Source organism: Oncorhynchus clarkii, chromosome 5 (genome assembly GCF_045791955.1).
Source record: "Oncorhynchus clarkii lewisi isolate Uvic-CL-2024 chromosome 5, UVic_Ocla_1.0, whole genome shotgun sequence".
Classification (NCBI taxonomy): Eukaryota; Metazoa; Chordata; class Actinopteri; order Salmoniformes; family Salmonidae; genus Oncorhynchus; species Oncorhynchus clarkii.
Window position 1 is genome coordinate 70897284 of NC_092151.1, and position 27237 is coordinate 70924520.

A 27237-nucleotide genomic window follows, 5' to 3' on the forward strand; every position below is an offset into this window, starting at 1 on the left:
CAGGCCAGAGGAACCCTTTCCCTGTTGAACCTGAGAGAGGCTTTGGCGGGAGGAGGTAAAATGTTTAGGACCTTGCAGATAGAAATCTAATGAATAGAGCTAACTGTTCTACATGACAGACAAACATGTTCTACACAATATATTTTTATAAGAAATGGCCATCTGTGAATGCAGTTGAGCCAGAGTAACAGCTGTGCAGACTAAACCAGTCTCAGGGGATTACACAGGGTTTGTGCATGTAATATTGATTTAGACATGGCTGGCAGTGTTACAATATGGTAGTAAATCTGTGAGAGAGTGGCTGCCCATATTGTAGTTAGGCAATGTGCTCTACATTTTAACCACTTAGGCAATGGATGCAGAGACACAGGTAGAGGCAAACCTTGCTCCAGGCAAGATGGTCAGCCATCTTGGTCAGCACAGGCCAGTTCTGTGGTACACACTGGAGTAAAGTCCTGGGGATGGGAGAACAGGACTCCCCATCTGGAGGAGAGAAGCTATCAGTAGGTCTCAAGACAGAATAGAGGAAATACCAGTCCAAATGCTCTGCAGCCAGAGAGCAACAAGTGGGTAGGGGTGGGAACAGACTCAGGCCTAAAACATTACACAGTGTTTGTGTTTCACTTTAGCCATTAACACGTAGGACTACGTAAGGGCGGGTGGATGGAAAGACTGAACATTATGTGACCAGTCTTTGGAATATATGGTTGATCAATGATGCAGCAGTGTGTGGAGTGTGTAAGTGTGAAGAAAATAACAGGAAAACTTGTGGTACTGGTAACAGATGCTTCATAGAACCACACCTTTTTAGTATCATATTACATCAAAACAATAGACTGGGTCATGGGCTATTAAAGCAAGCTCTCTAAACATTGCTCTCCTCCCATCCCTTCACCACTCATTGTGTCAGACTGGGACAGTATGGAGTTTGGAAAAATTGTTCAAAGTAGTGTAACAGGTGTCATTTGGTAGGACAATACAGGTCAAGACAGTAATTGTGACCACTGTCTGATGTTTTTACTGAAGTACCACAATTTACACATCATTCTGTATTCAGTGTTGGAGAGTAGTGACCTACATGTAGTTTAACTAGTAATTGAATTACATTTTGAGGTAACTTGGTAGTTGAATTAAATCTTGGTAGTGTTTTCAGTAGTTAATTGCTTTTTTGCCATGTAGCAAATCAAGTGTTGTGTTGGATAGTCATTGCCAGCTAGCTAACGTCGTATCCCTCTGTTTGAGCCAAGTGTTTGAGTAACTAAACTAGCCAGCTGCATTTGCTAGCTAAGTAAGTGAAACTTAAAAAAACAAACAGAATATCTAGCTCCTCCTTCATTTTTTAAGAAATTAATTCGTTAAAAACTGTTGTCTTTCTCTCTTTGAGTCAACTACTCAGCACATGTTATGCACTGCAGTGCTAGATAGCTGTAGCTTATGCTTTCAGTACTAGATTAATTCTCTGATCCTTTGATTTCATGTTCATGGTGTAAGATCTCTGATAGGTTGGAGGACGTCCTGTGTAAGTTTATGGAAGGGGGTGAGAACCAAGAGCCTCCTAGGTTTTGTATTGAAGTCAATGTACCAAGAGGATGGAAGCTAGCTGACCTCCGGCTACATCATGCTGCAGAGTGTTGTTGAGGCTACTGCAGACCTTCATTGCAAAACAGTGTCTTTTAATAAATTATTTGGTGAATATATTTAGTCTAGTTTTCAATGTTTAACCATTTTTAATTTTAAGAAATTCAGTGAGGATGGTCCTCCCCTTCCTCTGAGAAGCCTCCACTGGCCTGTATCTATCCTCAGTATAACATCAAAGATCCTGGAAAGAGTTGACATGAGCAAATTTATGAATGTCAACAAAGTCTAATGTGTGATTTTCAGTCGGGTTTGTCTACTTTACGTGACTGACTTCATCAGGAAAGAGATTGATAAGGGAAATATCTGTGGAATGGTACTGCTTGACCTGCAGAAGGTTAACCACTGTCTCCCAATCTCCAAACTGGAAAGGGAAAGGGGGATAGCAAGTGGTAGAGGTTAATGGTTCACTGTCTAAGGCAAAACCAATGAGTTGTGGCATTCCACAGGGGAGCGTGGTTGGGTCTCTTCTGTTTTTACTGTATAAAAAAATGTGTGTTCTTGCCATCTTTTCCTTTATGCAGATGACTCTACTCTTCTGGTGTCTCACAAAAGTAAAACTCTGTTGGAGAGCATACTTAGCACAGAGCTTACTAACATTAGCAAATGGCTTTGAGCTAATACGCCATCTCTGCACTTAGGTAAACCGGAGGCAATTATTTTTGGGTTCAGACCTAAATTGTGTAGGTCCTCTGAAATCAGAGTGGAGTTAGGAGGTGAGGTGCGGACTACTAAAACCTCTGTTAGCTACCTTGTATGTATCCTCTATGGAAACTTGGGAGGTGTGAGCATGGCCACTAAAGTGCTAGGGAAGGTTAATACCAGGACTAAGTTTTGGGCTAGAAAGTCCAAGCTGCATGATAAGAACTCCATTAGAGCGCCAGCCACTGCCCCAATTCAATGCCATTTTGACTACTCTAGTACTTCCTGTTTTGGGGGCTTATCTAAGCTTCTGAAGGGGAAGCTCGAGCTAGCCCAGAATAAGCTGATCGGGGTAGTATTGAAGGTGAGTCTACGTACTCACATAGACAGGAGCTGCTTTCAGGAACTTAACTGGCTGCCTGTTGAGGATGTCTCAGATCTGACTGGGTTAGGTTTACAGGAGTATTTATGGTTCTGCACCGAGATATCTAAGTGATGACTTTCCCCATGCTAAAGATGCACACAATCACAGCACCTGATCAGGTGTTGCTAATGTGTGCTTATACAGTTTCAGGAGTAATGCTGGGAAGGTACTTTCTTGTATACTGGAGCCTCAGAGTGGAATGAGTTGCCTCTGCCCACAAAAACGACATCCTCTCTGCGAAGCTTTAAAAATAAAGTAAAAAAACTGCCCATATGAATGTACCCTACGATGTAACTGCAATGATGAGATAGTTGTTCTTTGTTTTTATGTTTTATTATCTCGCTGTCATACTGTGTTCAACAGTGTTCAATCTTGCCTAGCCATCTTGTTTCAAGAGGACCACATTGGAAATAAGTCCCAGACTTTGTCATATCGTTGATGACTTTGCTTAAGCTTTTTCAAGTTGTGTGTGCTTGTTTTTTTTTTGTTTTTTTTTTAATGGTCGGATTAATAAACTATACAAAAGAAAAATACTTTGGATGGTCACCTGGCTCGGAGACAAAAGCGAATTGAAGCACTGAGCCACACACTCCTAAACAATGGCAACCTTGTCTGGTCAGTCACACACTCTCAGTGCGGGCTGGTTTAACACACTGGTGCTATTGTGTTCCTCTAAACGATTGCCTGACATTTAAAAGGGATTGAGGGACAACATCTTTTGCGTGAACTCTAGCCTCCACGGTTTTAGGATCTGATATGGGATCAGCGTTCTCCACTTTCCATATGACCCCGAACCACGGATTTACATGTTAAAAACTGACACTGGTCCTGGGCCGGTGCTTAGCGTCTATGATTAGGCTACCATCATGATATGACACTTGCTTCCGTGTATTACCAATTTCACACTGATGTCGTGGCATTGAGCATGCAGCCAAGTATATTTGTTTATTGTCTGTATGTCGAATGTTATACAAACGCACCATCAGTGAATTAGGCTACTGATTATGCAATTGATGACAGTCTGCTGCAGATACAAAATAACAGTTCAAATCAAATCAAATTTATTTTAAAATGTATTTATTTTATTTCAGCCTCCAGTATTTATGCTGCAGTAGTTTGTGTCGGGGGCTAGGGTCAGTTTGTTATATCTGGAGTACTTCTCCTGTCTTATCCGGTGTCCTGTGTGAATTTAAGTATGCTCTCTCTAATTCTCTCTTTCTCTCTTTGTCTAGGAGGACCTGAGCCCTAGGACCATGCCTCAGGACTACCTGGCATGATGACTCCTTGCTGTCCCCAGTCCACCTGGCCACCTGGCCGTGCTGCTGCTCCAGTTTCAACTGTTCTGCCTGCGGCTATGGAACCCTGACCTGTTCACCGGACGTGCTACCTGTCCCAGACCTGCTGTTTTCAACTCTCTAGAGACAGCAGGAGTGGTAGAGATACTCTTAATGATCGGCTATGAAAAGCCAACTGACATTTACTCCTGAGGTGCTGACTTGCTGTACCCTCGACAACTACTGTGATTATTATTATTTGACCATGCTGGTCATTTATGAACATTTGAACATCTTGGCCATATTCTGTTATAATCTCCACCCGGCACAGCCAGAAGAGGACTGGCCACCCCTCATTGCCTGGTTCCTCTCTAGGTTTCTTCCTAGGGAGTTGTTCCTAGCCATCGTGCTTCTACACCTGCATTGCTTGCTGTTTGGGGTTTTAGGCTGGGTTTCTGTACAGCACTTTGAGATATCAGCTGATGTACGAAGGGCTTTATAAATACATTTGATTTGACAAAATAACAGTTGAGGTACAGGTAGGCTACCGCAGATCATCACACCGACTTGTTTAGCCTACAACAGGTAGCACTATCTAGTTTCCTAGGAAGTCATGGAATTTGATCTTCCCGATGGTTGTCTCGGCTTCGAAGTTGGGGAATTAGTCTCCTAACAGTATCCCAGGCATGGTCCTCTCTCAGCGGCGAGGAGATGTGATATAGATGTTATATGGTTTCCACTAGTTATAACAGCCACAAAGTTAAAATTGGCTATATCGTAAAAACGTTAAAGGTCTTAATTTAAGGTTATGGCTAAGCTAATGTTAAAATAACATTTTAATAATATAAATTGTAGAAATAGTTGGGATTAATGACTTTGTGGCTGTAGTAGGTTATAGGCTAGGTAACCTAATGTAGCAGACATAATATAGGCTCTGGCTCATATGTGCCATTTACAGCATCAGTGACTGCATGGGCAGTGCCAGTGAGGTAATATTTATTTTGAAGTAGTCTATTTTCTTCTTCACGATTGGTTGATCCCTCCTGATGACCCAGTTGGACATGACTCCAACCAGGTCACTAGAAAGGATCAGTTAATGAAGTTGGTAGTCCCACTCAGTTGACTACATAATGGTGAAAGCCCTAAATGGCGTCGGCATATGCATCGGCATATGCTAATACAGCCTTTTGGCTCTGTCTAGGCCAGGGTTTCCCAAACTCGGTCCTGGGGCTGCTCCTGGGAGCACGCTTTGTTTTTTGCCTGAGCACTACACCACTGATTCAAATAATTAAAGCTTGATTATGAGTTGGTTATTGGAATCAGCTGTGTAGTGCTAGGGCAAAAAACAAAAACGTGCACCCAGGGGGATCCAGGACCGAGTTTGGGAAACCCTGGTCTATACACATGGCCCAGAATGAATGGACAACAGAAGAGAGATTTACATGTAAAATCCCCCACCAATCAAAGCAGCGATCTCACTGAGGCAGAGGTGATTAGTGTAAAGTTTAAAATGCTTCCTTTTCATATATAAAGATAGTTCGATTAAGATTACTAGCTAGCCTTAATAGAAAAATGTATTGCAGTCAATGCACTCTAAGCTGAGCCCTTTGGTGTAAGGGTTTTCCTGTGGTGAAGGAGAGGCGGACCAAAATGCAGCGGTGGTTATTCATGTTCTTTAATAAAGGAACTATACATGAAATAACTAACAAAACAATAAATGTGCGAAAACCTAAACAGTCCTATCTGGTGCAAAAACAGAGACAGGAACAATCACCCACAAAACAGGCTACCTAAATATGGTTCCCAATCAGAGACAATGACTAACACCTGCCTCTGATTGAGAACCATATCAGGCCAAACATAGAAATAGACAAACCAGACACACAACATAGAATGCCCACCCAGCTCACGTCCTGACCAACACTAAAACAAGGAAAACACATACGAACGATGGTCAGAACGTGACGACAGTAGTAGTAGTTGGCTCAGGTCTGACTCCTGACTCTGCCACACTCTCCCTGTGCCCCCCCCAAGACATTTTTGGGGCTGACTCTCGGGGTTCCGTCCGCGCCGCGCTTGCTTCGCCAACCTCATTCTCCTGTAACCCTCCGCGCACTGTTCCATCGAATCCCAGGCGGGCTCCGGCACTCTCCCTGGGTCAACCGCCCACCTGTCTAGCTCCTCCCAAGTTGTGTAGTCCAGATTCTGCTCCCATGTCCCGAAATCCTGACCTCGCTGTTGCTGTTCCTGCTGCTGCTGCCTCTGTTCTTTCTCCTGCTGCTGCTTTTTCTGCAGCTGCTGTTTACCACACCGCTTGGTCCTGTTGTGGTGGGTGATTCTGTAACGGTCTTCTTTAGGTGAAGGAGAGGCGGACCAAAATACAGCGTGGTGGTTATTCATGTTCTTTAATAAAGGAACTATACATGAAATAACTAACAAAACAATAACTGTGTGAAAACCTAAACAGTCCTATCTGGTGCAAACACAGAGACAGGAACATTCACCCACAAAACCCAACACAAAACAGAGTACCTAAATATGGTTCCCAATCAGAGACAATGACTAACACCTGCCTCTGATTGAGAACCATATCAGGCCAAACATAGAAATAGACAAACCAGACACACAACATAGAATGCCCAAATTATAAACAGAAACATATCTAAATTAAGTATAAAAAAATTAGCCCACACCACCTGTGCAGGATAATGTGCTGTCTCCATCTGTACAGAGCATTTTCTATTGGCCTATTTGCAGGTTAGGGTTGGGTGCATGACTCAGTTTCACTTCATCACATAGTCAGGCGGTTGCGGATGTGTTATTAACAAATGTGTGTGAACAAACGGCTGACCCGCGCATCACTAGTAAACACGCACACACACTCTTCAGATGCTGGTGCCAGATTCTCTCACACACACACTTAAAACGCTGGTGCCAGATTCTCTCACACACACACTTACAATGCTGATGCTAGAAATACACATCCAGGGGGGATCAGGCAGAGTGCGCCATCTCTTGTCGTCTCAAGTCTTCCAACGCTATGAACAGTCAGACACTAGAAAAGACAGAGAATGTCCCCTGTTGGTGTGTAGTGGTGGTGTGGTCCTGGGGTGAAAGAGTGTCTGAATGTCTGCCTGTCTCACAGACAGAAAAATAAACAGACAGAGAGTTACAGAGAGCGAGGGGTCCTCTGTGCAGTTTAAGTATTCACAAGGTTCAGCCTGAGCTAGAATCTACAGTACAGTAGCAGAGTGTGCCGGTACCACTCAGTTGGCAGAAGTCTGTTGCTGTGTGACATAAGCAGACGGGAGAGGCGGTCCCTGTTGTGTGACTGTGTGATGTAGCCAGAAGGGCTGGAGGAGCCAATGACAGCTGCTCCTTTACAGCCCAGATAAGGAGGAAAAGACTGCAGCTCTCTCTGTCTTTGTTTCTTTCTCTTTCCTCACACATCTTCTCTCTTTCTCTCTCTGGCAAAAGGCCAAAGCTGTTACTGAGCGCGTGTGTGTTTGTGTGGAGGTTCGGCTCAAACAGGCATAGAGTTTGTTGTCTCATATACTGTGATAACATTATACGTTTGTGTGGGTTTACTGACTGGTCTGTTTGCCAACCATGTAATTGCTCTCATCTCTTTCACCCTTTCTCTCATATCTCCCACCCCATTCTGCGTCTTCTCCCCTCAGCTCTCATTCTTGACCTGATCCTGGTTGGCATCGTGAAAGCGGTCGTCCGTCGGCGCCGCCCATCCCACAACCGCATGGACATGTTCGCCACCTTCTCCGTGGACCGCTACTCCTTCCCCCCGGGGCACGCCACCCGCGCAGCCATGTGTGCCCGTTTCCTGCTGGTCCACTTGGTGCTGGCCGCCCCCCTGCGGGTGCTTGTGTTCCTGTGCTCTGGTCTGGTGGGGCTGAGCCGGGTGCTGCTGGGAAGACACAACATGACCGAGGTGCTGTTTGGCTTCCTGATGGGCTACTGCCAGTACAACCTGGTGGAGATGCTCTGGGTATCATCGCTGGGCATGCAGGTGCTCCTGGGGCTCATCCAGGGGTGAGAGGAGAGGAGGGGATGGGAGGGTGTGGTAGGTGGGAGACATGCCCTGTCCCAATATGTATGAAACATTGACCGATCCTGTCCCATACTGACACTGTGGTCACTCATCATTACCTGTTCAAGACAAACAACTACAACAAAGCCTACCACTAACCAACCATCCACCCATATGTAACTGCAATCAGAAGTACCTAGGAGCAGGGTGCTCTTCCATACTGCGATAAAAGAGAGAGGGAGTGAGAGAAAGTGTGTGTGGACACATCATGTATTGACTTATTTTAAACTTGTATGGTATAGAGCCTCACAGTGGAGGTGTCATAACAGCCATAGAACCTTACGGTCAAACAGGGAAATGGTTCTAATCATTTTTCCCATAGGGAATTTTAGAAACACTTCAAATAAGGGCTGTGTTTCAATCTCTCTAATTATTAACGTTTACATTTTGGGGGCTAAATACAAGGTGACTTTTATCAATGTATTCGGCTCTATTTGAAAATTTGACAATACTAGTTAAATCAAATCAAAAATCTAATCAAATCAAATTTTATTTGTCACGTACACATGGTTAGCAGATGTTAGTGCGCGTGTAGCGAAATGCTTGTGCTTCTAGTTCCGACAATGCAGTAATAATCAACAAGTAATCTAGCTAACAATTCCAAAACTACTTACTACCTTATACACACAAGTGTAAGGGGATAAAGAATATGTACATAAAGATATATGAATGAGTGATGGTACAGAGCGGCATAGGCAAGATACAGTAGATGGTATTGAGTGAAGTATATACATATGAGATGAGTATGTAAACAAAGTGGCATAGTTAAAGTGGCTAGTGATACATGTATTACATGAAGATGCAGTAGATGATATAGAGTACAGTATATACATATACATATGAGATGAATAATGTAGGGTATGTAAACATTATATTAGGTAGCATTGTTTAAAGTGGCTAGTGATATATTTTACATCATTTCCCATCAATTCCCATTATTAAAGTGGCTGGAGTTGAGTCAGTGTGTTGGCAGCAGCCACTCAATGTTAGTGGTGGCTGTTTAACAGTCTGATGGCCTTGAGATAGAAGCTGTTTTTCAGTCTCTCGGTCCCAGCTTTGATGCACCTGTACTGACCTCGCCTTCTGGATGATAGCGGGATGAACAGGCAGTGGCTCGGGTGGTTGTTGTCCTTGATGATCTTTATGGCCTTCCTGGCCTTTATGGCCTTCCAATTTAAAACTTGCACAAGACCATTCACAGAATTGTCAATTTTAAAGAAATGTAGCCAATTTATTAATTACTATATTTAGCTAACATTAGATAGTTAGTTAATCTAGAGACTCTTACCTTTGCCTTGATTCGGCATTCTCATCCACATCATCATGGCATTTGTAGTTCTTTAAAATAGTCACATTAGCAGCTAATTATTAATGTTTACATTTTGGGGGGTAAATACAGGCAAATATATTGATAAAAGTCACCTTGTCCTAGAGCGATTTACACGGTTATCAGAATGTCATGCCAAGGTAAGCCTACATGAAACACAGTGAAGTGTTTCTAAAATGTATGGTGGAAAAAGGTTTGGAACAATTAACTTGTTTGACCACTTGGTTTTACGGGTATTATGACTCATACTATGTAAAGTTCACAAAATGAAATGGTTTGTCTTTTTTATTTCTCACTGAAATATAGTCACCCTGAATGTGTTATTGCAGATCTTGAGGAATAATACCAGTTGTCTACAGATGGGTGAATGCTAAAAAATAATTAACATTGATGATGTTTTAACCAGAGACAGGAGGCATGGTTTTCATTCCAAATTAGATTACCCAACAACTTTACAGCTACGCTGACATCAAACATGTAGTTCATTCATTTTATAACCTTTTAATGTGTTAAACGTGATCTCTCCTTATCTATGGCTCTGAGACCTGATCCTGAAGATGGTTCTCATCTTGTGGAGAGTTGATTCCTTATAGTAACTGTCTAAATAGTTTTGCAACAGGTTTGCAGTGGTTGCAGGGAAAACCGGAGAGGCCAGGGCAGGTTTTATAGTTCAGTCCCAGAGATGGTAGAAGTAGAATAGCTTTGTGTCTTTCTGATAGCAAGGGAAGGCACCTAGTCAGCTGTACAACTGAATGCCTTCAACTGAAATGTGTCTTCCGCATTTGAGATCACAAGACGGTGAATGTCCAAGACTGGTTGCTCATTCCTGCTGTACTGTTTTGTTACAGGTGTAACTGACACACACACACACACACACATTGTAATGTCTGTGTGTAGGTGTAGACAAAGCACCCGTCTGAGGTGCATCATTTAATGTTTGTCCAGGTTAAACCCCTGTGTGACGTGTAACCTAACGTAGCAGGCGGGTCATTCCATGTCATTTCAGTGAGCCATGACACCCACCATCTCCAATTGTTCTGAAAATGTTTCTGTAGTTAGAAACTGATAAGATTTGCCTTATTGCAACATTATTTGGTTGAAATATAATTTGATCTCTGAGAAATTAAGCTAATTGATTGCACCCAAATTGGCCATTTTTAAATTATAGGATTCTATAAATATACTACATAACATCTGATTTGGCCCCCCAAAAATTCAAACAATGAGTTAGACATGAGGATTCCAAAGAAATGGTGAAAAGCCACCCACGGACCACCACACCCCACGCCACTCTCAACCCAACAAGTATACAGTACCAGTTTTATATGTTTGACAAGTGGTACGAAGCTGCGGCTCAGAGTATTGTTTCTTCATCTTATGTAATACATTCTCAGTGAATTTGGTGATGTTTCCCCCTGTTCAGAGAGATTAGTCTTTGAAGTTGTAATACATTCTGATATTACCAGGTTCTGACCACTAAATGGTGCTGTTCCTGCTCTTGGGTATAAAATACAAATCCCCCTTCAATGTTAAAGGGATACATCTGGTTGTTGGCAACTCCGCTAATGGTGGTAATGGTGTAACCATGGTGCGTGCCTTAGCCACTAGTTAGCTGTGGGCCGGATCTAGTGGCCAAGTGCTTTCCACCGTGTCCTTAACTGCCCTACTGTTAAACTGCTCTCTGCTCTGACTACTCATGGCCTCCCCTCTATTTGAATGTACATTCTCTGGTGCATGTGAGGCAGGAGTGAGAGACTCAGTCAGAGAGTTCTCAGGTGTCCTGGGTGTTTACAGACAGTGGTCATTTTGTGCCGTTACCAGTGTTATCACATTGTGAAGATCCTGCACACACCCTAATCCTGGCAGACGGAACATTCTTTTGTTGACTCTGATGACTAATATTCCCTCTTCTATCCCCCAGCCACTTTTCTCTATCTCCTCAACTCTGAGACCAAAAACACTCTCTCTCCTATCCTCCTCTCAGCTGAGTGGATTCTGCTGTAACTGAGAGAAACCTGGAAGAGGTGTGTGTGAGTGAGGAGGCCACCCACTCAAACACATTCGCCGTGGTTAAATATGGAGGAGCAGCTTATTAGCCCCGTCTCTCTCTCTCTCTCTCTCCCTCTCTCTCCCTCTCTCCGTCTCTCACCCTCACTCTATTACAGCTGTATCTCTCTCTCTCTCTCTCTCTCCCTCTCTCCATCTCTCACCTTCACTCTATTACAGCTGTCTCTCCCTCTCTCGGCCCCCCATGTCTACTTCTGCTCAGAGAGAAGAGTCAGACTCCCTTAGCGCTCCATTCCTCAGCTGCTCTTCGCCATGTATCTTGTATTCCCTCCAGCTGAATCACTACTTTCCCTTGACTCCCCCTCACTTATCTACTGTTATGTTGCATCCATGCTCAAGTATGACTCCAAACTAAACATTAAGTATTTTGCTGAGAAATATTTTGATGGTGAAGATTTGGTATATGTTACAATGCAGTGAGTGCAGCTACACATGATGAGTTGGTCTTGATTAGTCTTCATGTACTGTTCCCTGAGAGATGGTCTACATCAGTAGGGTCTTTGTCTCTGACTGTTGTAAACAACAGTTTCTCTCTCTCTCTCATATATATATTCATACATGCATACATACAAGCTGTATTTCCTTAGCAATAATGCAGTAGTAGAAATTAGACCTAACCAATGATTGGTCGAATTGTACTGATTCAAGAACCAATGACATGGCTTCCCCAGAAACTGCATTCTGTTATCTTCTGATGAGAAACAACCAACCAAAGCAGTCATGGTTCTCTTAACATTGCAATAAGGAAGAACGCATCTCATTCTGTTGTGTGTTGTCTATCTACTCACTAACGTATGTCTGAGAATATTATGCCCAATCAAATGTTATTTGTCACATGCTTCGTAATCAACAGGTGTAGACTAACAGTGAAATGCTTACTTATGGGCCCTAACCAACAATGCAAAAAAGTATATAATAACACAAGGAATAAATACACAATGAGTAACGATAACTTGGCAGTATATACTGGGCACCTGTACCGAGTTGATGTGCAGGGTACAAGGTAATTGAGGTAGATACAGTGCCTTCAGAAAGTATTCACACCCCTTGATTTTTTCCCCCACATTTTGTTACAAAGTGGGATTAAAATGGTTTTAATTGTAATTTTTTGTCAACAATCTACACAAAATACTCTGTCAAAGTGGAAGAAAAGTTCTAACATTTGTAAAAAAAATTTTTTTAAAAGTCATTAATTCAACACTAATATATTTTAATTTAGACAAGTATTCAACACTGAGTTGAATATGTTAGAACCACCTTTCTGGGTAAGTCTCTTAAGGGCTTTCCACACCTAGATTGCGCAACATTTTATTATTTTGAAAAAATATTTAAGCTCTGTCAAATTGGTTGTTGATCATTGCTAGACAACCATTTTCAGGTCTTGCTATATATTTTCAAGCAGGTTTAAATCAAAACTGTAACTTGGCCACTCTGGAACATTTCACCGTCTTCTTGGTAAACTATTCCAGTGTAGATTTGGCCTTGTTTTAGGTTACTGTCCTGCTGAACGGTGAATTTATCTCCCAGAGTGTGTGGTGGAAAGCAGACTAAACCAGGTTTTCCTCTAGGATTTTGCCTGTGCTTAGCTCCAGAAACTACAATATTGTTGATCCATCCTCAGTTTTCTCCTATCACAGCCATTAAACTCTGTTTTAGTTACCACTTGCCTCATGGCCATGTGTTATTTCATAGTTTTGATGTATTCACCATTATTCTACAATGTAGAAAATAGTACAAATACAGGAAAATCCTGGAAAGAGTAAGTGTGTCCAAACTTTTGGAGTGGTTGGCTGAAACACAACCAGCCGTGATTGGGAGTCCCGTAGGGCGGTGCACAATGGGCCCAGCGTCGTCCGGGTTTGGTCGGTGTAGGCCGTCATTGTAAATAAGACTTTGTTCTTAACTGGCTTGCCTAGTTAAATAAAGGTTCAATTAAATAAATAAAAATACTGTAGTTAGGGATAAAGTGTCTAGGTGACAGGCTAGCTAAACAGTAGCAGCAGTGTATGTAATGAGTTAAAAGAGTTCGTCCGGGTAGCTATTTAACAAACTGTTCAGCAGTCTTATGGCTTGTGAGTAGGAGCTCCTTTTGGTTCCAGACTGCATTGATACTGCTTGCAGAGAGAACTGTCTATGACTTGTGTGACTGGAGTTTTTGACAACTTTTAGTCCCAAACTACTTTTGGCCAGAACCCTATAGGCCCCGGACTTGGAGCTAGTAGTCTGTTTGGAACTGTGCGCTACCAGTTTGGCCATCTCAGCCTCTGTACAGTCAAACAAAGTTTGTTGACACAAACATTGTTATTTTGGGTTGACTTTATACTGTAGCAAATTTGACTTTATTCTATGGATTTTGGAGGCGTACTCCAGAATGATTGCATTAATTCTGTATATATATTTTTTAAATAAATGTGTCAAGTTGTGACATTGACTCACCATGTGGTTTATATTTAGTTATCTGGGACAAAATGACATCAGTTTTATCTTTTGTGGCTTAATAGAAGTAGCTGAAAACTAGAAATGACAAAGTGGAATTTTAAATGGAGCTTGATGCTATTCTGCAGAATTGTTTGTTTTAAATCTGATCTAGAATATGTAGTATGGTAGAAATCTGATCTAGAATATGTAGTATGGTAGAAATCTGATCTAGAATATGTAGTATGGTAGAAATCTGATCTAGAATATGTAGTATGGTAGAAATCTGATCTAGAATATGTAGTATGGTAGAAATCTGATCTAGAATATGTAGTATGGTAGAAATCTGATCTAGAATATGTATTATGGTAGAAATCTGATCTAGAATATGTAGTATGGTAGAAATCTGATCTAGAATATGTAGTATGGTAGAAATCTGCATCATGGAAATGTACCAGATGTGGTGCAATGCCAGATATTTGTTTTGACTGTAATATCTAACCTCCACCAATATAACACAGGTCATTGCACTCCTGTCAATGTTAAACATGTTCACTTTGATCCATGTCTTATTTTGTGATGATTAAAAAAACGTCACTGTGTTTGCTCGGCAATAAAGGCTGTGATGAGCTCTTCCCTTTTGACACACACACACACACAACCCTCACCTGCCGACACTCAACACAAAGGTAAGTCGCATTAGAGAAGACATTACTGCTAGAATCTATGTAGAAATGTCATGTGCTCTGTACACTATTATGCTGAATGTATACTGCAATTACATTGGAATAAAGAATTCTGTAGATGTTCTGTTATATTTAAGCCTAATGTCTTAATGCTGGAAAATCCTTTTGTCTAAATTGAAGTGTTAGAGGTAGGATTATCTTCACGAGGATTAGATTTCATGTTTGAATTAAACAATGAATGTCTGTTGAAATCAAAACGTGGGTAAAAAAGAGCCTTCAATTCTGTGGTGCATTAAAGAGCGACTGCCCCTAAAAAGCAACTCATCCTTTTCAAAACAGCCTATGTGACATTGATATGAGTCAGAAACATTTATTCTAGTGTTATAATGTACGTGTAAATAGGATCATTTTAGTCATAAAGAAGGTTGGGTTTGGATTACAATGATGCCCTCTTTTGCCACGCTCCATTTGCAAATCACCCCTCCGCCCACTTCGCTTCCCTTCATTGAATAGGGCTCCATTATTTCATCGCCCCCAAAAGCGTTCAAAGGATCATGTGTCCTATAGCTACAGATTGACCATGGCTCCACAGCCAAAGTTCTATGGTTTGCATACCCTGCCAAAGGACCCTAGTATGGAGTTCGTCGGTCCTCAAGTCTGGGGCGGCAGGTAGCCTAGTGGTTAGAGCATTGGGCAAGTAAACAAAAGGTTACTAGATCAAATCCTTGAGCTGACAAGGTAAAAATCTGTTGTTCTGACTCTGAACAAGGCAGTTTACCCACTGTTCCTTGACTGTCTTTGTAAATAAGAATTTGTTCTTAACTGACTTGCCTAGTGAAATTAATGTTCCCTATGAAACCGACTCCTCACAAGTCCCCAACTGGCAGCTTCATTAAATAGTACCTGCAAAACACCGGTCTCAACGTCAACAGTGAAGAGGTGACTCGGATGTTGGCGTTCTAGGCAGAGTTCCTCTGTCCAGTGTCTGTGTTCTTTTGCCCATCTTAATATTTTATTTTTATTGGCTAGTCTGAGATATGGCTTTTTCTTTGCAACTCTGCCTAGAAGGCCAGTATTCCAGAGTCACCTCTTCACTGTTGACGTTGAGACTGGTGTTTTTTGCGAGTACTACTTAATGAAGCTGCCAGTTGAGGACTTGTGAGGCGTCGGTTTCTCAAACTAGACACTCTAATGTACTTGTCCTCTTTCTCAGTTGTGTACCGGGGCCTCCCACTTTTTCTATTCTGGTTAGAGACAGGTTGCGCTGTTCTGTCAAGGGAGTAGTACACAGCGTTATATGAGATCTTCAGTTTCTTGGCAATTTCTCACATGGAACAGCCTTCATTTCTTAGAAAAATAATAGACTGACAAGTTTCAGAAGAAAGTCTTTGTTTCTGGCCATTTTGAGCCTGTAATCGAACCCACATGCTGATGCTCCACATACTCAACTCGTCTAAAGAAGGACAGTTTTATTGCTTCTTTAATCAAAACAACAGTTTTCAGCTGTGCTAACAATTGTAAAAAGGTTTTCTAATGATCAATTAGCCTTTAAAATTATCAACTTGGATTAGCTAACACAACTTTCCATTGGAACACATGATGGTTGCTGATAATGGACCTCTGTACGCCTATGTAGATATTCCATAAAAAATCTGCCGTTTCTAGCTACAATAGTCATTTACAACATTAACAATGTCTATGCTGTATTTATGATCAATTTTATGTTATTTTAATGGAGATTTTTTTTTGCTTTTCATTCAAAAACACAGACATTTCTAAGTGACCCCAAACGTTTGAATGGTAGTGCGTATGTATATTTAAGATTCTTCAATATTCCACCTTCAGCCACCTTGGCGTACCTCTTTCTGAAGAGAGACCGAAGGCCCCTCCACTCACCTCAAATTTCTCAGAATCATACTGGACAAAGTCTCCTTTCAGGCCTCCCGGCCTCTCTACAAACGCATTTCCCTCCCGCTATCCAATTACTTGTAATCTCCACACTGCACTAAAAGTCAGCAGCTTTCACTGCTGGGCCACCTGATCTCTGCCATCAGGATCACCCCTTAAGACAGTTCCGTCCTGTCCCACCTTCTCTCCCTGGCCACCTCCGTACCTTTCCTGCTTCACGCCGTGGTCTTAGATCCCTCGTGCCTCTCGGAGCTCAGGCTTTGGCACCTTCTCCTCAGTCATTGGAACGGTATCACCTTTTTCTATGATGACTGTCTCTTCTCCTGAAGACTTACAGCTTTTCACTGCACTGCCTCTTCCATCGGGTACGGAAGTTTCTACAGAGGTCATTGGTTTGCTGCCATAGCCGCTTTTCTCTGAGGAAATGAAGGGTCCAGAAGGGCCATCATTAACCGGGGCCGTTCTGACTCCCTGCCTATCATGAGCTTCCGAAGACAGCCAGGTTAGACGTCTGTCAGTTCCTTCTCAGAGATGGACATGTACCCAGCCAATGTAACCGGCCAATGTTATCTGTCCCGTCTCCAATTTCAGAGATTACGGCACTTGGCCACAAATGCAGAACCCCTACCAACCCCAGTCCCTCCTTATTCCATGATGACCTTAAAAAATACAGAAATGCCTTATTTGCTTTAGTATTCAGACCCTTTGCTATGAGACTCAAAATTGAGCTCAGGAGCATCCTTTTCCATTGATCATCCTTGAGATGTTTCTACAACTTCATTGGAGTCCACCTGTGATAAATTCAATTGATTAGACATGATTTGGAAAGGCACACACCTGTCTATATAAGGTCCAACAGCTGACAATGCATGTCAGAGCAAAAACCAAGCCATGAGGTCGAAGGAATTGTCTGTAGAGCTCCGAGACAGGATTGTGTCGGGGGCACAGATCTTGGGAAGGGTACCAAAAAATGTCTGCAGCACTGTAGGTTCCCAGGAAAACAGTGGCTTCCATCATTCTTAAATGGAGGAAGTTTGAAACCACCAAGACTCTTCCTAGAGCTGGCCGCCTGGCCTAATTAAGCAATCGGGGGAGAAGGACCTTGGTCAGGGAGGTGACCAAGAACTCTGTCACTCTGACAGAGCTCCAGAGTTCCTCTGTGGAGATGGGAGAAACTTCCGGAAGGACAACCATCTCTGCAGCACTCCACTAATCAGGCCTTTATGGTAGAGTGGCCAGACGGAAGCCACTTCTCAGTAAAAGACACATGACTGCTCTCTTGGAGCTTGCAAAAGGCACCTAAAGGAATCTCAGACCATGAGAAACAAGATTCTCTGGTCTGATGAAACTAAGATTCAACTCTTTGGCCTAGTGTCCCGTCTGGAGGAAACATGGCACCATCCCTACGGTGAGGCATGGTGGTGGCAGTATCATGCTGTGGGGATGTTTTTCAGTGGCAGGGCCTGGGGGACTAGTCAGGATAGAGGGAAAGATTAACAGCGCAAAGTACAGAGAGATCCTTAATGAAAACCTGCTCCAGAGCGCTCAGGACCCCAGACTGGGGTGAAGGTTCATCTTCCAACAGGAAAACAACCCTAATACACAGCCAAAACAATGCAGGAGTGGCTTCGGGATAAGTCTCTGAATGTCCTTGAGTGGCCCAGCCAGAGCTTGGACTTGAACCCAATCAAACATCTCTGGAGAGACCCTGAAAATAGCTGTGCAGCGACGCTCCCCATCCAACATGACACAGATTAAGAAGATCTACAGAGAAGAATGTGAGAAACTCCCCAATAAAGGTGTGCCAAGCTTGTAGCGTCATACCCAAGAAGACTCAAGGCTGTAATCTCTGTCAAAGGTGCTTCAACAAAGTACTGAGTAAAGGGTCTGAATACTTATGTAAATGTAAATATTGGGCCTCCCGAGTGGTGCAGTGGTCTAAGGCACTGCATCACAGTGCTAGCTGTACCACTAGAGAATCTGGGTTCAAGTCCAGGCTCTGTCGCAGCCGGCCGTGACCGGGATACCCATGGGGTGCACAATTGGCCCAGCGTCATCCGGGTTAGGAGAGGGTTTGGCCAGCAGGGATGTCCTTCTCCCATCGTGCACTAGCAACTCCTGTGGCGGGCCAGATGCAGTGCACGCTGACACGGTCGCCAGGGGCACGGTGTTTCCTCTGACACATTAGTGCTGCTGGCTTCCTGGCATTGTGTCAAGAAACAGTGTGGCTTGGTTGAGTTGTGTTTCGGAGGACACACGGCTCTCGACATTCGCCTCTCCCCAGTCTGTATGGGAGTTGCAGCGGTGAGACAAGACTGTAACTACCAATTGGGGAGAATACGGGTTAAAAAAAAGTTTAGAAATATTTGTATATTTTTTGCAAAAATGTCTGAAAAACCTGTTTTTGCTTTGTCATTATGGGGTATTATGTGTAGATAGATGAGGGGGGAAATGATTTAGTCAATTTTAGAATAAGGCTGTAGCGTAACAAAGTGGAAAAAGTCAAGGGGTCTAAATACTTTCCGAATGCCCTCTATCACCTGCCTTTTTCCTCCAACGACTTGGTCACCATGTTTGCCTTCTTCACCCATGCCAGCTCATCCCTCTTCATGTGGATATCATCCATCCGGATGTACCTGGCCAGGATCAACATCTTTCTCAAGTTGCTTACTGGGTCTTCATGTTCCTCCTCTCACCTGCATGTCTCCCTTCTCCTCAAGGGCTTCCAACGCACAGAAGTCCCCCCCTCGACACCAGTCCATAACACTCGACATCCTGTCTGCCTGCATCCAGACGCTGCGGTCTGGTTACATCTCCATCACAGTCTCTTCCACACCATAATCAATGTGTCTTTTGGCATTTTTTGGGATTCCTGCAATGTTCAGAGTTTACATCCTCATCTACTATCTACAACCCTTCTCGACATCCTAGTGTGTCAGACGTTCCCATCCTCAATCAGTTTGGCAGGACCACACCAGTCTACCAGTTCCGGCTACCATCTACCCTCAGCCTCTGTGAACCACTTACCTACTTCCTGCAGCTCAGACAATCTCAACATGCCTCTCCATCCGACCCACTATTCAACACTGATTCTGCTTCCATCGCCTCTCGTCAATGATTCCATTCCCATCTGAGACAAATACTATCCCTGTCTGGTTATCTTGTTGACCAATTCTCTGGACACACCTGCCGCCTCCATGGCATCCCGACACAGCATCGTAGACCACACCGTACAACTCCTCGGCCACTGGTCCTCTCAAGTCTATCATTCCTACATCCGCTCTGACATAAACATCAGGACAGCCCACAACATGCTAATCTCGCAGAACCTGCATTAACTCAGTCTCAGTCCTCCAGTCTCCGCCTCATTTCACGGACACCATCTACTTCACGCACTGTATCCTGCCCAACCTGCAAAAATAGTATTTGTTCCCCAGCTGAGTCTGGTTCCTCAAGGTTTTTTTCATTCAAGGGAGTTTTTTCCTTGCCACGGTTACTTCTGCTTGCTCTCCTGGGGTCTATGGTTAGTTTTCTCCATGGGCACCTAGTCCGTATGACTGTTCTACCTCCACTATATCGCCAATCATTCTGCACATGAAGTCCAGAACAGCTCACTTCCTATCCTGGGTCCAACTAACTTGGTGCTCTCTTATTGGGGATACTGCCTAACTACTGTACCACGACCTGACGGTGATGTTTACCTGAGGCTCCAAGCCAAACCCTACAGAGTCAACCCCTCCGGATGTTTGATCTGCAGCCCTTGGCTTCATCCGGTTCATTCTCATTTCCCTGCTGAATCCTCATTCTCGCATCCATTCCACCTCCTCAATAAATATTCTAAACCCATTTCATGTCTAGTCCTGACACTAGTGAAATGGCGTTAAGGATTAAACAAATTCAGGAGAAAGGACCAGACTTGAATATAACACTTAACTAGTTGCCTAGCAACTCAACAAGCACCAGCTGTTAACCATTGCAAATCAGCCTATTTTTTGCAACACTTTACTAGTTTGCCTTGAACGTAACTCCTCCAGCTGCTACTAACTGCTAATCTCCACCCCTGTTTTCACTCTTCTTAATCACCACTACCCCCCTACTTAAACCTGACCAAACAGTAATTCCTCCTCTTTTTTTGTGTCACATGCCATTCCTTAAAAAAATATTCTAAACCCATTTCACGTCTGGTCATGTGAATTGAACTCAACCTGCAGGAAGTTTGTTTGTTGTGATTGAGTGGGGGGAAACGGCTGCTGGCAAGGTTCTGACAGATGGGTGTGTCATGGCTGCCAGCATTACATGAGGAGCAAGAACAGGCCAAATCAGAGTTCCTCTTTAAGATCACCAGCATGCAGCAGTTTGTTTTCTAATCAGCATGCAGTTTTTCTCCATGCACCTGGTATTACAATAGGTGTGCAAGTTTGGCCTTTGCTTTTCTAATGTTTAGCCTAATTTCAAACTGGTCAATGTTTGCAGGGTGTGGCATAGTTATCGCTCAAAAGTCAGATTATTACATTTAAATGTAACTAAACGACCTGGAGAGAAGCCATTGCTGTGACCTTATCTTCAGCATTCTATTTTTATCATAACACTAAAGAACATCTCTCCACTCTCCTGCCTGATATCATCTACACAGAGTGTACACCTTCCTGATATTGAGCTGCGCCCCCTTTTGCCCTCAGAACAGCCTCAATTTGTCGGGGGCATGGACTGCACAATGTGTCAGGCGTTCCACTGCTGGCCCATGTTAACTCCAATGCTTCCCACAAGTTGGTTAGATGTCCTTTGGGTGGTGGAACATTCTTGATACACAATGGAAGCTATTGAGCGTGGAAAAACCCAGCAGCATTGCACTTCTTGACACACTCAAACCTGTGCACCTGACACCTACTACCATACCCTGTTCAAAGGCACTTAAATATTTTGTATTGGCCATTCACCCTCTCCTCCACCTTAATCTACACTGATTGACGTGGATTTAAAAGGTGACGTCAATAAGGGATCCTAGCTTTCAGGATGTCATGGAAAGATCAGGCATTCATAATGTTGTGTACACTCAGTGTATGTAAGTTAAATTAGAGCAATTAAGGTTTGCACAACAAACTGCTGAGTTCTTCTGCCTACAATGAGTTCTTCTGCCTACAACCTCTGCTGTCTATCCTTCTCTCCTATACTCTCCCTCCCTCTCTTTCTCCTCTCCTACTCTTCCTCCCTCTCTCCTTTCCCTTGTCTGGGGGTAGGGGCTTGAAGTGTGTCTCTCCCTGTAGTACCATACTAACCATCACTCTCCCTCCTCCTTGTAGTTCCAGCATGGTACTAACCTTCTCTCTCTCTCTCTGTAGTTCCATCATGGTGCGTACAGTAGCAGTGATTGGGGCGGGTCCCTCAGGTCTGACCAGCATCAAGAGCTGTCTGGACGAGGGTCTGGAGCCCACCTGCTTCGAGAGCAGTGATGACATCGGGGGCTGTGGAAGTTCAAGGCAAGGCCTGGGACCAGGGACTGATGTACATTACATTTGGCAAACTTAGTTTGCAGATTTATTCAGGATGTTATAATGGTCGCCATGTTGGCACTAACAGTCCAACGGTGGACAATATATACAAAAGTATGTAGTCATCAAATTAGTGGACTAACTATTTCAGCCACACCCGTTTGCTGACGGGTGTATAAAATCGAGCACACCGCCATGCAAGCTCCATAGACAAACATTGGCAATAGAATGGTCTTACTGAATCGCTCAGTGACTTTCAACATGGCACCGTCATAGGATGCCACCTTTCCAACAAGTCAGTTCATCAAAAATGCTGCCTTGCTAGAACTGCCCCGGTCAACTGTAAGTGCCGTTATTGTAAAGTGGAAACGTCTAGGAGCAACAACAGCTCAGTTTGCGAAGTGATAGGCCATGCAAGCTCACAGAATGGGACCGCCAAGTGCTGAAGCTCATAGTGCGTATAAATCGTCTGTCCTCGGTTGCAACACTCACTACCGAGTTCCAAACTGCCTCTGGAAGCAATGTTCGTCGGGAGCTTCATGAAATGGGTTTCCGTGGCCGAGCAGCCACACACAAGCCTAAGATCAATGCCAAGTGTCGGCTGGAGTGGTTTAAAGCTCGCCATCATTGGACTCTGGAGCAGTGGAAACGCGTTCTCTGGAGTGATGACTCACGCTTCACCATCTGGCAGTCCGACGGACGAATCTGGGTTTGGTGGATACCAGGGGAATGCTACAGTACCTGCCCCAATGCATAGTGCCAACTGTAAAGTTGGGTGGACAAGGAATAATGTCTTGGGCTGTTTTTTATGGTTCGGGCTAGGCCACTTAGTTCTGGTGAAGCATATAATGCCATTCTAGAGGATTCTGTGCTTCCAACTTTGTGGCAATAGTTTAGGGAAGGCCCTTTCCTGTTTCAGCATGACAATGCCCCCGTGCACAAAGCGAAGTCTATACAGAAATGGTTTGTCAAGATCATTGTGGAAGAACTTGACTGGCCTGAACAGAGCTCTGATCTCAATCCCATCGAACACCTATGGGATGAATTGGAACGTCAACTGCAAGCCAGGCCTAATCGGCCAACATCAGTGCCCGACTTCACTAATGCTCTTGTGGCTGAATGGAAGCAAGTCCCCACGGCAATGTTCCAACATCTAGTGGAAAGCCTTTCCAGAAGAGTGGAGGGTGTTATAGAATCAAAGGGGAGGAGACCAAATCCATGTTATATATCTGTATGTATCAATCTACAGAATAGTTACCACACTGTTGTGCCTAGCGCAGCTAACATAATGTAATGGTTATAAATGGGTGAAACAGTTCCACGTTTGAGTTGACCTAATATGCTCACAGAGTGAGATCTTATTTATTATGTAAGCACAAGGGAGCAGTCAGTTATCAGATGATAATATGGATATTGATGATCATAGTGCTATGACTTAAACAGGTCTGCCTCCTTCCAGGAAGTTTCTGAGCCCAACAGAGCCAGTATCTACCGTTCCCTCACCATCAATATCTCCAAGGAGATGATGTGTTTCAGCGACTTCCCCATCCCAGCTGACTACCCCAACTACATGCACCACTCCCGTATCCTGCAGTACTTCAGGCTCTATGCTGAACACTTCAAACTGCTGCAGCACATCCACTTCCAGGTGGCAGCAGTGACTTTACAAACCCAATTATGGGGAATAAAGGGCTGGTTGGTGGGTTCAAGGTTGGTTAATTGTGTGTGTTTCAGACCAGTGTGCGGAGTGTGAGACAGAGGCCAGACTTCAGTCATTCAGGCCAGTGGGAGGTGGTGACAGAGAACAGGGAGGGACAGGAGGAGAGACACATGTTTGACTCTGTCATCGTCTGCTCTGGTCACTACTCCTACCCACACCTTCCACTTAAAGACTTCTCAGGTCAGCAGAATCAATCAACAAATAAAAATATTTTTTTTATAAAAAAGTGCTTTACAATAACCTGGCCCAGACCCCCAGAGTAAGCAGTTAGCACAATGGCAAGAAAAAACTCATTGAACCATTATCAGAGCTGAGACTATCTTCTGACACACACATACTGTATATACTGAATATACACACACACAGTAGAGCATGCCAATCAAGTATTCTGTTGGTTTCAGGTATTGAGTCGTTTGAGGGGAAGTACTTCCACAGTTGGGATTATAAGGGTCCAGAGGACCTTCATGGGAAGAGGGTGGTGGTGATCGGCATCGGCAACTCTGGAGGAGACATCGCTGTGGAGTCCAGCCGGGTGGCCGAGCAGGTAACTAACAACTGATACAGGGTCAGATTCAGAGCAGGTAACCACTAATACAGGGTCCGATTTTCAATTGGCATAGTTTCTGTGTTTATTTGTATGGGTTGTTTGTTTCTTATTGTCTGTTTTCTTGGTCTGTGAATGAAGTGTGAGCTGGGGGAAGAATGTTCTCTTATGTTCTCTCTTGATAAATGAATTATCCCATCCCTCCTATCTCCCGTTCTGCAGGTGTATCTGAGCACGCGTCGCGGTGCGTGGGTTATACGTGTGCTGTCGGACAACGGCTTGCCCGTGGACATGAAGTATAACACACGCTTTGTCCACATCCTGTTCCAACTGCTGCCAGTTAACTGGCTCAGCTGGTTCGGAGAGTGTGTGTGTGTGTGTGTGTGTGTGTGTGTGTGTGTGTGTGTGTGTGTGTGTGTGTGTGTGTGTGTGTGTGTGTGTGTGTGTGTGTGTGTGTGTGTGTGTGTACACAATACATGTATACATCCTCTCTTTTCATCCCTTCCGCTCTCAACTAGGTTGTTCAGTACAATTCCAGTGATAAATGATGAGCTTCCCAATAAGATCTTGACTGGTGGAGTCATGGTCAAACCCAATGTCCAACAGATCAGAGGCTCCAGTGTGGTGTTTGAGGATGGGAGTGTGGTGGACAAGGTGGACACACAGCCAGACACAGATACACACACTGAAACATACATGCTCGCATTCACACACCCTATTAACGTTTAACATGGCTAAGTGTGTTTCGTTTTCTAGGTGGATGTGATTGTGTTCGCTACGGGTTACAACTACGACTTTCCCTTCCTGCCTCCCAACGTAATGCATAAGTCTGGCCACCGGTTGGGGCAGTACAAGCATGTGTTTCCCCCCACCCTGGAGCACCCCACCATGGCCATAGTAGGCTTCATCCATGCCCTGGGTGCCATCATGCCCCAGGCAGAGATGCAGTCCCGCTGGGTCACACGTGTCTTTAAAGGTCAGACTGAGTGATAGCCAGTAGAGAGGTATCAGGATCCATTACTGCACATCATTTGCTTCTACCCCCACCTGCTTCATGTGTAGTTCTGATCAGAGGAGTGGTCTTAGTTCTGTCTCGTGTTTCTCAGGTCATAAGAAGCTACCGTCCAACCAGGCCATGCTGAAGGCTGTGGAGTGCGACACCAAGGACATGGACAAGAAGTGAGATGGCTGTCCATCCCAAAGCCATTTAATATCTAAGCTTCATGCATACATGAATACAATGCATTCGGAAATTATTCAGACCCCTTGACTCTTTCCACATTTTGATATGTTACAGCTTTATTCTAAAATGGATTAAATAAAAATAATAAAAGCTGGGTATTACTAATCAATATCCTGAATAATTAATAACTGATGACTGTTGCTCTGTCCTGTCCACAGCTACATCGTATCCAAGCTGGTGCCGCTGCAGGTGGACTTTGTGTCCTACATGGATGACATCGCTGGAGAGGTGGGGGTCAGACCCAGCCTGGCCTGGCTGTTCTTCACTGACTACCCCCTATTCAAGAGGGTTCTGTGGGGTCCCGTCACTGCCTACCAATACCGTATCACCGGCCCAGGGAAATGGTCAGGGGCACGCCAAGCCATCTTCACCCAGTTTGAACGCATGTTCCAGCCCTTCAAGACCAGACAGGTGACATATTTATTATATATTCATACTGAAGATGCATCTAAGATATTTGTATTTAAGATGAATGTACATTGGTATCGAATAGGTTATTATAATATGATGTGTTCTTCTGCCTTCATCCTTGTACCAGGTGGAGGAGAAGCAGGGATGTTCTGTGGCGGGCCGTCTGCTAAAGCTCAGCCTCACAGCGATGGTGGGAGGAGCAGCAGCCTACTACTTCCACCTCCAACCACCCTCCTCCCTCACCTACCTTCTCTCCAAACTCACACCTCAGAGAGCCTGAACACCATCTTCCTCCACCTCCCTCCTCTCCACCCTCAACCCCCAGAGAGCCTGAACACCATCTTCCTCCATCTCCCTCCTCTCCACCCTAAACCCCCAGAGAGTCTGAACACCATCTTCCTCCACCTCCCTCCTCTCCACCCTCAACCCCCAGAGAGTCTGAACACCATCTTCCTCCACCTACCTCCTCTCCACCCTCAACCCCCAGAGAGTCTGAACACCATCTTCCTCCACCTCCCTCCTCTCCACCCTCAACCCCCAGAGAGCCTGAACACCACCCTCTTTTCATCCTAAACCACCTCTCTCCTCTCTTTTCTGAACACCACCCTCCTCTCCTCTCCTCATGTGATCTTCATGATTGTCAGAGCCATTCCTCTGCTGTGAAGTATATTATTAAATATTGGAACTGAACTGCTCTTTGTGTATAACTGGGTAGAAAAAAAAACTTCTGTTAAATTTAATACCCCATATTAAATTTCATAAATATTGTTTTTCTTTCCAATGTTCAACCATTCCGCAACATAGCAAATGTTTAAGCGAACCAAATGCACATTTGCATTTGACATTTTCCAGTCAAAACTACTTCAGCTGAGAGAGAGCAAAGTATATCCCCTGACTGCATGACTGACATACGACTGGACATACAAAACAATCTGGGTTTTGACTGAGAGTTTAGAGGTTTTCCACACCAGCGAACACAGCAGGCAACACACAGGCTTCTGGGTCCACTCACTGGACCAGGTGAGTACAGTCTATGGGTGACAGATTTAGATGGGTTTGCATTGTTATTCAGGTTTACAATAGATAATAAATAACTTGGTGGGTGATTATATTTATCCTGTTTCACGTGTACACGTACAAGAATGTACTATACCCATGTGTTAAATGGAAATGTGTTTTTGCATATCCCAACTTCCCCTGAGACACCCTTGGTGAATGGGGTCACAGCCAGGGTCAGCCATTATCAATGGCGGCACAGTAGCAATTAAGGGTTAATCAACAGATTTTTCACCTTGTCAGAGGTCAAGGAGTGTCAAATTTAGTCAGCATTTTTTTGGATCGCTAATT

General features: G+C 43.9%; 2 pseudogenes; both read left to right on the forward strand.

Annotated features, from left to right (window-relative positions):
* The first annotated feature begins 7618 nt into the window (after nucleotides 1-7618).
* LOC139409747 (polyisoprenoid diphosphate/phosphate phosphohydrolase PLPP6 pseudogene) lies at nucleotides 7619-8026 on the forward strand (annotated as a pseudogene).
* A 6412-nt stretch (nucleotides 8027-14438) lies between these two features.
* On the forward strand, nucleotides 14439-26756 carry LOC139409323 (flavin-containing monooxygenase 5-like; annotated as a pseudogene).
* Nucleotides 26757-27237: the final 481 nt, after the last annotated feature.